The sequence below is a fragment of the Podarcis melisellensis genome (assembly GCF_964234715.1).
Source record: "Podarcis melisellensis genome assembly, chromosome: 11".
Taxonomy (NCBI): Eukaryota; Metazoa; Chordata; class Lepidosauria; order Squamata; family Lacertidae; genus Podarcis; species Podarcis melisellensis.
The window spans coordinates 20,539,686-20,554,799 of record NC_138543.1 but is presented as its reverse complement, the minus strand read 5'-3'; the positions used below and the strand labels follow the sequence as shown (position 1 = coordinate 20,554,799).

Below are 15,114 nucleotides of genomic sequence, written 5' to 3'. Positions count from 1 at the left end.
GGAAAAGAACTATGAGAACAAACCAACAATGCACTGTTTATAGTGCAGTCCTGGACACAGCATTTATAGGATTGCACTGTAAATGTGTTTTTATATAGTATTATGTAAGCTGAACGTCGGAGTGGTGATGTACATATATCCAGATGTTCTTAACTTGCAACTTGGCTGGGAATGGGAGAGGGCTTGGACTATTGCTTCACATCCACCCAGTAATTCTATGAATTCCAGCATTCTTATTAATAAAAATAATTAATGTAGCTTATTATAATTGAAACAGTCCTTGCGAGGAGGGGTGTCAGGGGCTGAACTGAGGAGGAATGGTGGCGTCTGCCCCCCACCTTCTCCTGAACCTTCCTGAGAAGAGGAGGACAGTATAGATTTAGAACAGTGGTTTGCAGAAGGGCATAGTTCAAAAGCTGCAGAGGAGAGAAGCTGGGAAATACTGGAAGAGAAACAACAGGAAAAAGAAGAAGCACCAGGGGAGAGACAGCTGACAGACTCAGTGTCCTTGGAAACCATTCCTGACCCCCCTCTCCCAGGACCTGGCGGGCATTAAGGGTGATAGAACAGAAAGCTCAGAGGCAGAAAGCTCAGCTTATCCGCCGCCGGGATGACGTAGAATAGGAGAGATGGAGGGGGTGGGACTTTACTCAGAGCAACGCCATTATCTAGGGGAGACTGCTTTCCTTTGTCTCTCTCTGTGCATAGTGAATAAATAATTTGATAAGAAATTCTTCTTGTTTATTTGCTTCTTGGCTGCCACCATGGGAGGGAGCGGATTCCTTGAAGCCTGACAGGGGAGGACTAAGCTCCCATGTTCTAAAGAGGAATTGCATAATGGGTGTGGTGGATTTCTCATTGTAAATATTATGAATATTTTTCATATGTATATATATATATAAATCTTAAATGCTACTTTTAAAAAACACGATACTTGTTTCCTCGGATTAATTGGAGCTGCACGCCCAATTTCCTGCACATCATGCTGCAAATGTTCCCCTAAAGCTGTAAGCCTCACAAGAAAAAAGAGGCTGTGCTCAATCGCTGTCATTTGCTTTGGCTTCAAGTTACTTATTAGCCAAGTTTTAAAATATAGTAAAATTAAATAGGAAACCTTTACAGGAGAGAAGATTGGGCTTGCCTGTAATCAAAATATTTCTTAATGTTTTACTAGAAGCAAATGGGGAAAGATGCCCATTTCATTCCTCTCTTTCCCCTGCTGAAAAAGGCTTCCAATACAGGAAGAGAAAAGGATAACAGGAAGAGGTCAGACAGGAATACGTGTGGGAATGACGCTGGTCAGCAGGCCAGTTGGCTGTTAATTGATTTGGCTCACAAAGGGTGATTGCTGAATACTGTTAAGGCTCAAACAAAAGATAATTATCTTTTTATTTCAGTTACCAAAGGTTAAGGAGAATGTAAAGTTGTGTTGAAAATGTCACTGGAGTGCCATGACCCTGTTACCATGGGTACAATGCGCATGTAGCTGGTTCATGCACTAATCTATGACTACACATATGGGACTTGTTCAGAATGTGCACATACACCAGGCATGTCCAAAGTCTGTTTCGGGGTCCCAATCTGGGCTGCCAGATGATTTAATCTGGCCCCTGTGGCAGTATATGTCCTGGGGTAAAACCCTAAAAATAGCTCAGCAACTTTGGTTGGCCCTCATGCATGTTCACTTCATCAAATCTGACCCTCTTTGAGCACCCCTGAAATACACTATTTCCTCCCTACAAGAGGACTCTATGTAACAGATTTTGCATGGAGAAGTTAAAAGAAATTACTTGTGCCATCATGTATATGTTAAAACTTAATTCCCCACTTATCAGTAAAGGTTCACTTAACGCCCAATCCTTCCATCTTGAACCTGAGGCCTTCTGCATGTAATGCAGAGGCTGGGCCAATGGTCCTTCCTTGAAGGTCAGGAAGCCATCATCATCATCAGGTACTCCGGGAAAATCATTTGGACCTCTCTCTGTTGGTCATTTGGAAAACTCTAAAGGCGATTTCTTTTTTTAAAACCCCAGTTTCAATTTGGGGTTTTTGTGATTGATTTAAGAACAGTTTTATCTCTTAGTGTTCTTTTAATGTTATTTATTTTTACTACCCTTTTATATTTTAAATTTTAGGATTGTATCCAATGGGATTTCTCGATTTTCTCCTTTCACCACCCCAAAATCTGCTCTGGGGGTGGGGTTCCCCAACCTTCTAGAGCAGATTTTGAGGAGGGGGTGGCTACAGGGGAGAAATGGGTGGACGCTCCATTGACCAGAGCAAGATGGCACCAAGGGATACAACCCCTTAAGGTTGCTTCCATTTGTTGTAACTTGCCTTGCCAAAAAAGATGGACTAGAAATACATTATTTATTTACTTATCCATTATTAATATATTAGCTCCGTAAAGTACCGAATATGTTATTTGTGTTGCAGTGGATGAAACACACACGTCCTTCCCTGCAGCATTGCAACTTCTATAAAACAACAACAGGACACTAAAGGAGAGCGAGTTGGAGGGCAAAATGCAAACTTTGCATTAAAATCATAGAAAGAGAATGCAGAGAAAATACTGAGTTGAAACCATAGCCTGCCCAACCTTTGTGAAATCATTGAAACTGAAATATTACTCGTGAACAGATTTCTTCTTCAGTGATGTAAAAGTAGTCATAAAAAATTAATTAACAACGGTGATCAAGGACTGCCCATTATCACTTTGATTTGTTAGCATCCCAATGCAGGGAGCGGTCAAATAATTTATTGTCGCTCCATCTTTCCTGCCAGATGCTGAAATGTCAGTGTTAATTGGCTGAAAGCCTAATTTGTATTGCTGTTTAAATGTTTGCAGTTCAAAAAAGGTGTTCATAATTATGGATGGGTACAATCATTTTTAAAACAATATTTTATATCTAAGTAGTGGGGGGAAAGAAAACATACAGTAACCATCAAAGACATTGGCACACAAAACAACAGCTAAGTAGAAATAGAAACTCATTAGTGAAGCTCTGCCCTTGAATAAACACAGAATTAAGAAGAAGAAAAGTTTGGATTTGATATCCCGCCTTTCACTCCCTTTAAGGAGTCTCAAAGCGGCTAACATTCTCCTTTCCCTTCCTCTCCCACAACAAACACTCTGTGAGGTGAGTGGGGCTGAGATACTTCAAAGAAGTGTGACTGGCTTAAGGTCACCCAGCAGCTGCATGTGGAGGAGTGGAGACGCGAACCTGGTTCACCAGATTACGAGACCACCGCTCTTAACCACTACACCACACTGGCTCTCCAATTAAGTGTTCTCAGTCCCACTGAAATCAATGGACTTAAACATACTTAGCTCTGTATTGGATTCTGAACTGGAAAAGAAATAAACTGATAGTACAGATCTTGAATTAAATTCTTAAAAAACAACAACACACCAATTCTAGGCCCTGAGAAGTTCATCTTTTTTATGTGGTTGGCTGTGTATTGTGTTTTGTGTGTCTCCATCGAGTCTTTAAGGCATTTGGGTTTTGCCACTTTCATTAATGCAAAGAGTTTTACACTTGCTCTTCATGTTCTGCAAATGAACCTGTCACAGAGCCGCAGAACTTCAAAAGTGAGCAAGTAACAATATTGTAAAATACTGAATTCGTGACTGGTACGCTTGCTCCAGCAACTGTTTATGTATATTTTTAAAACACACACACACACACACACACACATCTGTTTATGACTTAGGATCTCTGTATTGCCACAGCCTCCTGGAATCAGTTGTTGTAGCCACGGTGCATCCACCCAAGATGATCTGCAGCATAACAGAACAACGGATGGAAATGAAACACTGGATCTAAGTGAAGTTGATAGTTGGTGCAATTTCTTCTCTTCCTTCTGCACCCTGGCAGCAGTGGTGTTGATACAGGGTCTTTGCGGGCCACAGTCTACCATATTTTCACGCTCCTCATCTTGGTATCACTTTGATGCTGTAGGGAGAAGGGTCCTCTAAAAGGAAGCACAGCAGCCATGGCTTAGTATTTTCAACCAAAATTTCACATCAGCCTGAAGTTATGCAGGCATCTAAAGACAGCAATCCATTGGCTTGGGACAGCCATACCAGATATGAAGGAATCATTAGGGGTGGAAGTATCTGTCGATTTCAGTTTCTTCGGGGCTTTTTTGTTTTGTTTCCCCAATGTTAAATTTAGTTCTCCACATTTTGCCGCAATTTACAATTTCCCCCTTTGTAATATAAGCCTCAAGAAAACTCAGTGTCATCTTGGCATCCATTTTTCCAAATATAACCATTTTAAATGCACTGTTGACTAATGTACACATATTTGTAACAAATTTCCTCATTTATAATACATTTCTGTGTTATTTTCACTAATACCTTCATTTTAATGCACACTTTCCTCCCTAATACGTTCATTTTTATAAACATTGGTTGGAGAACTTCATTGCAAAATTCAGATAAGTTCAAATTCTGAAAGATAACTTTGTTGTGGTTTGGATATTGTTTTGGAAGTGCAAATTTGCAGACTAGCTTTTGAATGCACACTGAATCCATTTTTTTCTTCCATCCCTAGGGCCAGCTGTATTTGTTCTTGACATTCATTCCAAAACTGGTCAGAGTGAGATTACTGTCTACTTTTCAGAAGGCCCATAGCTTAGTGGAAGAGCATCTGTTTTGCATGCAGAAGGTCCCAGGTTCAAACCCCAGCAACTCGAGGAAGGTTTGGGACTGTCCACAGCCTGAAACCCTGGAGAGCCACCAGTCAACCCTAGTCAGCATAGACAATAATGAGGTAGATGGACCAATGATCTGACTTGGTACTGAGCTTTGTATGTTCCTTTGAGAATACAGGTAATAATAGCTGACTTTTTACCCTACCTCACCTTCTCCATCATTTCAGGATTTTTTGTCCCAACCTAACTATTGGGTGGGACGCGGGTGGCGTTGTGGGTTAAGCCACAGAGCCTAGGACTTGCCGATCAGAAGGTTGGTGGTTCGAATCCCCGCAACGGAGTGAGCTCCCATTGCTCAGTCCCTGCTCCTGCCAACCTAGCAGTTCGAAAGCACGTCAAAGTGCAAGTAGATAAATAGGTACCACTCCGGCGGGAAGGTAAATGGCGTTTCCGTGCGCTGCTCTGGTTCACCAGAAGCGGCTTAGTATTGCCACATGACCTGGAAGCTGTAGGCCGGCTCCCTCGGCCAGTAAAGCGAGATGAGCACCGCAAACCCAGAGTCGGTTACGACTGGACCTAATGGTCAGGGGTCCCTTTACCTTTAACTATTGGGTAACTGGCTGTGATTTGAGCTTGGGAGAGAAATGCTTGAATGATGAAGCCTGGGATGGGGAGGTCGGCTCACTGCACATGTGCATTCTTTTTTTGATGTGAAAAGTAGATCCCACACCTTACCCTCTTTTAGGCATTAACATGGATGATATATGACTAAATAAACATGGATTCCACCGTCACATCCAGTTGAGTTCTCAATAAAGGACATTCTGTTTAAGGAAAAGCATGACATTTTCTACAATATTGTTGGGAAACAGCAACGGTTATGTTGTTCTGGGAATCAATCAGCATAGAAATTTAGAAAGACATAAACCACTGTTCTAGAACCATATGGCCAAGCATTCATAATTTAGAGCAAAAGGAAGCAGTAATATCCAGAGCATAACTCTGTTCCCATGACTGTGATTTGTTTTGGCTGGCTTTTGATGTTGAATTTTAGCTTGTTGCGACCCACCTTGGGCTCTGCTAGTGAACTGTGGGCAATAAGTTGAATATCATCATCTCCATTGTCATCAACAGAGATTGTATACAATCATAAAGGATATACTGTATACAGCGGAAGAGTCACCTGAAGCCATTCTTGTTGGATAATCAAAGCTAGTTATGGTAGCAAATAATTTTCTGGAGTAAGTGACTTACTAGATCTTGGGAGGTTATATCTGTGTATCACAGCTTGTACAATTGTGTGTGTTTCTCAGGAAGTAGAGTCTATACATAACCCAGTCTGGATGACTGCCACCCATGACTTGACAATGCATTTTGAGCCCAAGCTCAGTAAAATATTAGAGCTGTGAAACTTGGGCATATTGCATTACTTTGAAAACATTGCATAAGCTGATCCAAATCTTACTGTATTTATTTTAAGGTATGGTTGAAGATGCCACTCTTTCCTTGCAAACCTGTCCTCTCGCTTCCCAAGCTCTCCATAGCTTTTATGCAAGTACAATGGTACCTCGGGTTACATACGCTTCAGGTTACAGACTCCGCTAACGCAGAAATAGTACCTCGGGTTAAGAACTTTGGTTCAGGATAAGAACAGAAATTGTGCTCCGGTGGTGCGGCAGCAGCAGCAGGCCCCATTAGCTAAAGTGGTGCTTCAGGTTAAGAACAGTTTCAGGTTAAGAACAGACCTCCAGAACGAATTAAGTTCTTAACCCAAGGTACCACTGTATGCTTAGGAGGAAATTGGGGATGGAGCAGGGGAAACTATGGCCAAGCCATTTGTTTCTGATCAACTTATTTATTTATGCATTTGTTAGTCGTACTTCACCAAATGCTCCCAGGGCGAGTTACAAAAATAATTACCGGTAAAACAAGTACAATGTACATCAGTATCCTAAAGTAACACTACAACTATTTCAAAAACTATTTTTTTAGCTTCTGAAGGAGTATATCTTGCATCTAGATTGCCTGGGCAAAACCCCTCTCATTTTATTGCATTTAGAGGTGACGTGTTTTGCTCCATGATAAGAGGTAGAAGGAAGAGTTATAAGAGGCAAGCTTCAAAGCATTGTGAAAGGCTAGCTGAACATCTGAACATAAGGTTAATGGGAGTCATGTGGCTAAAAGCCCATTCTACGCTTTTGCAAATGTAGACTACTTCATGTATTCAGACTTCGGCTGATAAGAGACTTTTGAAAGACCATAGCAACCCATTAACTTTCATAACTTAAAAAGACTGAGATAGTTAAAGAAGCTTTGTATATTGCAAAAAGCAATACTTTCCTACTCATAGGGATAGGCGAAACCTGCTTCGGAATACTTTCTGACTTTTTTTTAGCTGGGTTTCCAGATTGTCCTGGACTTCAGTAGCAACTCAGCCAAGCACCCGAATGAAATAAGTTATGTCAGCCATCTACAGCAACCTCAGATAAATTGTTCTCTAAATAAAAATGTTTTGGCTTGTCCCCGTCTCCTAAAAATGAGTTCCGTTGGCCTCACCAATATATTAACAGAACTAAACACTCTGGTAGTGCCATCGTTTATTTGGTGCTAAAAACTGTAGCATTAATTCTGTTGCCTCGTCTCCTCACAGAAGCACTGGACACATGATGTGTGGCAGTTCTAAAAGGCAGCCATCCAAACCCTGAATTATTTTTGCTTTCCAACACTGACATCTGCTTCAAAGCAGATTGCAGAGGTTGTCTTTCCTGGTCTCTCAGCTAGTTGCTTATCTAGCAAGACTGGTGACTGCAGACCTGCTGACATAATTAGTTTGTCACATATGCTTATTACGAAGAGATTTATACTATGAATGTCTTTTAATCCCCCCCACCGCCCTGTTTAGACAAGAGTGCAATAATCTACGTGGAAAGGTTGGCTTTGTAATAACATAATTCATATTCATACATAAATGGTCAGGCCAGCAATGAAACATTCAGGTGTGGTGAACAGTTTGCAACACATCCCTTGGAGTGTAGATAGCAAGAATGGCTCAGCAATAGGAGTCAGAACTATTTCTAGCTCGTCCTTAATGTTTGGCTGTAACACAATGTAACATATACATATATAAGCAACACAACGTCACATATACAGTGTCTAAAACAAAGGATTATTCTATATATTATAATACTGCTTAATTTGAGATTATGGGCAGTTTGGGGATGTGCACTAAGCATGCACTAAGAAATGGAGGCAGCGAGAGATTTTACTTTCTTGGGCTCCATGATCACCTCAGATGGTGACAGCAGCCACGAAATTAAAAGACGCCTGCTTCTTGGGAGAAAAGCAATGGCAAACCTAGACAGCATCTTAAAAAGCAAAGACATCACCTTGCCAACAAAGGTCCATATAGTTAAAGCTATGGTTTTCCCAGTATGGAAGTGAGGGCTGCACCATAAAGAAGGCTGATCACCGAAGAATTGATGCTTTTGGTGGTGGAGGAGACTCTTGAGAGTCCCATGGACTGCAAGAAGATCAAACCTATCCATTCTGAAGGAAATCAGCCCTGAGTGCTCACTGGAAGGACAGATCCTGAAGCTGAGGCTCCAAGACTTTGGCCACCTCATGAGAAGAGAAGACTCCCTGGAAAAGACCCTGATGTTGGGAAAGATGGAGGGCACAAGGAGAAGGGGACAACAGACGACAAGATGGTTGGACAGTGTTCTCGAAGCTACCAGCATGAGTCTGACCAAACTGCAGGAGGCAGTGGAAGACCGGAGTGCCTGGCATGCTCTGGTCCATGGGGTCACGAAGAGTCGGACACGACTAAACAACTAAACAACAAGAACTAAGCATGTTCAATCTGCACTGGGACATTATTGCTTTCCTCCCCTGTTGTTGTTGTTTTTTGGGGGGCGTGTTTGCTGGTGGTCAAGCGAACATGATTGTGTTCAATCTTACCTATAGTAAGAAAAACAACTAGGATTTCTCCTGGCATCTCTTCCTTCCATCTCTAGGGATTTTAAAAAGTAGATTTACAGTATGAACCAGGAAATAACTTACCCGCACCATGAGAAGTTTTACTACCATTTTTATATAGCTATGTCCCTCTTCATTCATCCTCCTTTCTCAGCTATTTCATTCCCCCTCCTATCTAGTCCCCCCCTTTAACTGTTTTTATTTATTTTCATGTTACGGAATAATTTTTTGAGAAAACAATGGTTACAGCAGTAAACAACAAATAACTTGTCCTGATAAAATTGCAGACTTTTATCATGCCGTGTGTTAGAGTTTCATTTCATTACTCTACTCCTATCTAGTTTTTACATTTCTCCCCCCTCAAGTCAGACAGTATTCTATGGCTATTGAGTTCTCATTGGATTGTGTTGGATTTTCCTTTCTCTTAAGGGCTTCCTCCCTCCTCTCTTTTTCCCTTTTCTTTTTTTACTCTTGCAAAACTTTGGACTATTCACGTCTTTTGACACCCCCTTGGGCATGGGTAGTGCCGTTTTACACATTTGCATGTGAAGTCTTGAATCAGAAACAGAGAGAATGATGGAAATGAATGTAAACCCTATGCTGACCGGTAGTGTTGCTTTCAACAGCTTTTGTTTGGCCACAAAAAAAATAATGTTTGGAACCTCAGATCAGGATTCATGATGACCGATATAATGGCACTAAGTACATTCATTTTAGCCGCATAACTTTACGCCCCCAAAACACTGGATGCTGATTTCAGCAGTCATTGCAAACAATTACAAAGTGATTCCAATTCAAATAATAGAAGTATTACAAGGTTAGAGAGATGAACCAATTACTATATCCAAAGCAAAATGAAGTATACAGTATGCATGCTTCTGAAAAGTGCCAATTATAACAATTTGGCTGTGTTGCTGAATTGCTTCTCACCAGCTCTCAAACGGTTCTCTCTGGAAAAACGCATGGAGAGCAGCCACGAATAATGGAAGGAAGCTGCATTTGCAACCTCCTGACAATCTTTTCACAATCTCAGATAGTGCCTCACAAACAGATGTTCACCTAGCCATAGTCCTTGACAGACTTTGTATCCATGCAGGTCCTCTAATAAGACTATGCATACGCAAAGCCTGGTGATGCAAACCTTGGTGTCAGGATTGTGTGGAGGCTAATATAATCCCTGTCCTTTGCCACCTTGCACCTCACTCATAGCTCTTCTGTGGCAGGGGAAGGGAGGGGAAGGCTGCATCGTCCTACACTAAACTTCAGTGCCAGCTCTTAAAGATAAAAAAAGCATTGCTTCTGGGCATTAATTCATGGGCAATAACAAACTGAAGAATAGGTTTAAATACAAGCATATTTAGAACCTTTAACAAGAGAATAGTAAGATGAATTGCCTTTTTCAAGGTTGCATTTTGCTTCGGGCTTCAAACCTTATGTGGGAAAAGACTGTTCCTGCATTCCCATAGTTCCATTTTTACACTGCTATTCCTTTAATGAACTCATGGATTCACCCCCTTCATTTTCACAACAACCCTGTGAGGTAGTTTGAGGAGAGAGAGACTGAGCCAAGGGCACACTACAAACTTCATTGCTGAGTGTAGATCTACTGAACCTCCCTGGTCCTAATCTGACACCCCAAACACCCAGTACACCAGACTGAACTATGACTAGCTGCTTATTTCAAAACTGCAATGGGTTGTGTATGCTGATCAGCAAGATGAAACAAAATTCTCCCGCTGAGATATTTAATTGGCTTTTAAGATTGCGATTTAAACGTTTTTCCATTTTATTAGCAACAGTATATGATTGCAGCAGACAGATAATGGTTTCTACATCCAAAAGTTATGCTGAATTAAAGATGGGAAAATGTGGCCATTCTATCAAAAAGTAGAAATGTTTTGAGTGAGTGGAAAGATAAAGCAGGGAATAATTTATTTAAAGATGCTTGAGGGAGTCACGAGGTCATTTAGTTTGATGATTCTGCCCTCTTGGAATGGAATTTTTTTATTTTATTCAAACTGTCTAGAGGGAAAGGGGGTCAATATCTTCTCCTCTGAACAGAAAGACAGAATTTATCTAGACACTTTATGTCCCCATGTTTCCCAAGCAGTACTCCCCGTCACAAAGTGACAGTAGACCACCAGCAGTGGCAGCCTGAAGGGGAGCTTGAGGATTGCCCTGGTAGCTCACCTGAGAGAGGAAATTCATGTTCATCCTTACTTAAACAAATGTCTGTAACATTTTCTACTTACGGTAAACGTCAGGGTCCCCTGGACTTGGAGACTTCACCTGGCACTCTTACCAGCACCACAACTCCCTAGTGAATTGAAGCAAGAGTTTTATTTACTCTGGCCAAAATCTCCTTCACATTCTAGACATATAAAGCCTTAAATTGGGTGTATCTCTTTCCAGAGAGATAACAAACCTTAGCAGAACTGGCAGGGTGAGATGTTCCCTATCTTCTTGACTAACTGTACTGGCAAACTTTGGGAATGATAGATACCTTAAAAACACTTTCACGGCTGAGATTCTTTCCAGTACAACCATTTTTCCAAATATTCTCTCACGGGCACTAGGACCTTTTCTTTATACAGGAACTTTAGTCTTTTGTTCTCTGCAGATTTCAAGCCCGACACTCTTGGGGGGGAAAGGCAGCTTTATTTTTCAGTATTCTGCATATACAAACCAGTACGGATATGTCATCACACCCACACATAAGAAAATTACCATCTGGCTTCCCAACTTTGTGTTAAGGAATTTACTTTGCCAGTGTTTCAAAACCAAAGGCAAGCACCCCTTGAAATTCTTACTCTCAAGGTGATCATCCTGGTAGCATTAATGTCAGCCAAGTGGGTGGCTGTATTTGTGTGCTTTCATACTAAGGTAGTTCAACTCCTTCATTTCTGTTTTATTCCTAAGACCAACCACTATATTTCATTGGGCCCAGGAACTGGTTTTACATTCCACCCAGTGAATGGGAAATGAACATGTCTATGCTGCATTGCAACTACCCACCACTTCTAATAAGTGGAACTTTTGTTATCAGAAGAGGTGAGCTCCTGTAGAAAGTCCCAGCTTCTCGCTCGCCATCATACCCTCCAACATCTGGCTGATCCAAATCAGGGTGCTGTCTCAGGAGCCAACTGACTCACGCCAGAGCAAGAGACCAAAAAACAAGCACCTTTTGGTCCACCTTTTGCTCTGGTACCAGCTAACTCATGCCAGAGCACTGAACCATTCTGGGATCTAATCAGAAGCTGGGATGGCTTCTGTAGTTCCAGGATGTTCAGCTTAAATCGGGATGGCATGGAAGATGAGAAGCTGCAGCAGCGGGTGGACAGGACACCTGCCTTCTTCCTTCTGTCAGTGGTTCTGGTGATAGAATGGAGAACATAAAGGAAATAAACTCTTTCTTCCCTTTGTCACCATCCTAGCTCTGCACTAAGAAAGCCTGTACAGTATGGGACATGCAGTAGAGAAAGGACTTTCTTCCCTTCATATCTCTTGTCACAAGAAGGAAGCCTGCATAGGGCACATGTGTTCTCCCTCACCCTGTGCCAGCACAACTGGCACTGAGAGAAGTCTGCAAGAGAAGTGGGTGGCAGTGCAGACTTCCTCCATCCCATGGCAATATGTAGATCCAGTACTGCACTGCAGATGTAGATATTGCTATTGAATTGACTTGTGCCAGATGGTGAAGAAGAGATGGGCCTGATACAAGTGTACCAACCTCTCGACCTATTAAAAACAAGAATTAACAATGGCAGGCTCTGGGTGTGAGGGCTCTGTTGGCTAGATGTCATTGTTGTTGTCCTCCTCCTCTATCTCCTATGTCAATGGGTTCCCTGACCATGGGCTTAGCTGGTGGCTGTGGGTAACTATGTCCTGTCATTTTATATTTTCTGCAGTGCCCAATGTAGCATAGCTCCATTTCATTGTGGGAAATCTGCCTCTTGCAGCTGGCACAAGGGAAGCATCAGTTCTGCCAGGTTCTGCTAAGATGCAGAGAGCCAGCAGCTGTTTGACTGTGCTGAATGTTGACACCAGACTTGGCCCCAGATGCCATTTTTATATGTCAACAGGAAGTAAATGTTCTCCTCAGTGGATTCTTCTCTTGGCATGCATGGGGCATTCCTGTGCAATGAAGTGAATGGGAAAGACTCTGAGCATAAAAAGCCTTCTCTGGTAGCCCTACAGTATTTCAGATTCATTCCATACTAGAGCTTGCACTTCTTAATACCATGAATTAGGAGTTTCTTATCAATAGTGGATTGTCACCATCAAATCAACCGTTTGATGGCACATTTTCAGATTACTTGTTTGTAAACAGTGTTCTTCGTCTAGCAAATATTCAGCAACACTTCACTAACTGGTTTTAGCAATCTGAACTGTTAAAAGCAGAAAAGTAAACAAAGTGTTTCCTCATTCCAATAAAGAGAAAGGGGGGAATCATTGCAGAAGTTGGTTAGAACAGAAAAATGCTTCGTGAAACAGCCAGCTGGAGTAAAAATAGATGTTTCTATTTTCTTAAAGTGATTTTAAAAAACAACACACCTGACTACTAATAGACAATCTGGTAAAATGCATTAACAGGCTATACATGTTTTGCAAGATGGCAGAAGCAATCTTCCTCCATTAAATGGATGTTCTGTGTCTCGGCTTGGTATGTGAAAATAATGGATTTAAAATGAATATGTCCCCGATTAAGATCCATACCCAAAATGCAATAAAAATAGTTTTCTGCACGTGTCTTTGATCAATTTTTGCAATATTTGATACTTTTAATGTGCATTCTTTAGGTCATTTATCCTCAAAATAAATCTATTATTCTCTGTTGATGGGGAACAGAACAGTGAATTTAAGGCTGAGGTACTGAGGAACTTGCCTTAATGCCTTCTTCATATTCACATGTCAGCAGACATTATGACTGGACCAAATTGACACTTGTTTCATACACCTTTGAATGGGCTGTATTGTTTCAGCAAGTTTTTTTGGAGGCGATTTAAAATTCCTTGGCTGGAAGAGAATAGTAGCAGTTGCCATTTTGGTACCTCCAGAGAGCCCTGTTCTAATCTGCTTTTTGAATTTGGGGGGATTCAAAATGGCTGCTTCATAAAATGTGGCTTCCTCCTTTGACACTTGCTGGGGACTGCCTTTATAGTGGACAACAGTTGCAATCTACATAGAAACACACACTTTTACAAAGTGAGCAGATTGTTCTACCAGCAGCTCAGGGGTTTTTTTTTGGAGAGATGCAATATTAACCATCACCCGCTGACCATGCCCCATGTAAGTCATGTTCAGCATAAGTTCTGCAAGTGTGTGAATATGGTACACCTGCATCAGCATGACCAGATACCTTCATCTGCCCCCGCTGCAACAAAACATGTCTCTCCCGTATCAGTCTTTATAGCCAAAGGAGTCTGTAATGTAAGTTCAGCACATGCAGAAGAAATTACATAGGCTGAAGGTAAAATGGAACTTTCTTCTAGCCCTGACCTCAACATCTTCATATTAAGATCAGATACCTGCAGCAAGGCAGCCTACACATGTAGACCTTTGGGTGTTAAGGCTTCCACACATTCTGGACCCCTGATCAGACAGGTTTCTGGTTATGGGTTTCAAGCTCGACATGAGACAACAGTGCATAGCTGTCAACTTACAGATTTGAAGATAAGGGACCAGCAGCCTCGAAAATAAGAGATCAGCAGCCAAAATAAGGGATTTTCTGGGCACAGGTATGTTCAACTTCTGAGCCCCTCTGAGCCAAAGGCAGAAAGCCCAGCCAGCAGCCAAATGAAGCCTCATCAATAAGGGACAGCAGCGGGACATGGCGCTGGGATAAGGGACTGTCCCGCCAAATAAGGGACACTTGACAGCTATGCAACAGTGTGAGGCAGCAGCAAAAGAAAGCTAATGCTGTTCCATGCTGCATCAACAGAAGTATAGTGTTCTGATCAGAGGAAGTAATAGTACCACTCTATTCTTCTTTGTGTTCAGTTCTGGGCACCACAATTTAAGAAGGCTATTGAGAAGCTGGGATGTGTGCAGAGGAGTGTGACCAACATGATCAAGGGTTTGGAAACCAAGCCTTATGAGGAACAGTTGAAGGAGCTCTGGGTATGTTTAGCCTGGAAAAGAGGAGACTGAGGGGAGATATGATAGCCATCTTCAAATATCTAAAGGGCAGTCACATGGAAGATGAAGGAAGCTTGTTTTCTCCTGCTCCAGAAGGTAGAGCCTGAACCAATGGATTCAAGTTACAAGAAAGGAGATTCCAACTAAACTGTCATTTGTCGTTTGACAGTAGAGCAGACTCCCTCGGAAAATGGTGGACTCTCCTTTCTTGGAGGTTGGATGGCCATCTGTCATGGATGCTTTCGTTGAGATTCCTGTATTGCAGGGAGTCGGACTAGATGACCCCGCAATTTCTTCCAACTCTGCAATTCTATGATTCCAACACATGAGGAAACCTACCCA

The 15,114-nt window shown here is 41.8% G+C and overlaps 1 protein-coding gene and 1 long non-coding RNA gene across 3 annotated transcripts in view; both read left to right on the top strand.

The window, feature by feature from the left end:
* Positions 1–15,114, top strand: part of LOC309380783 — a 249,884-nt gene that overhangs the window by 143,248 nt on the left and 91,522 nt on the right. The gene's annotated exons all lie outside the window — the stretch shown is intronic.
* KCNN2 (potassium calcium-activated channel subfamily N member 2) overlaps positions 1–15,114 on the top strand; it is an 86,926-nt gene that overhangs the window by 25,277 nt on the left and 46,535 nt on the right. The window lies entirely within an intron of this gene.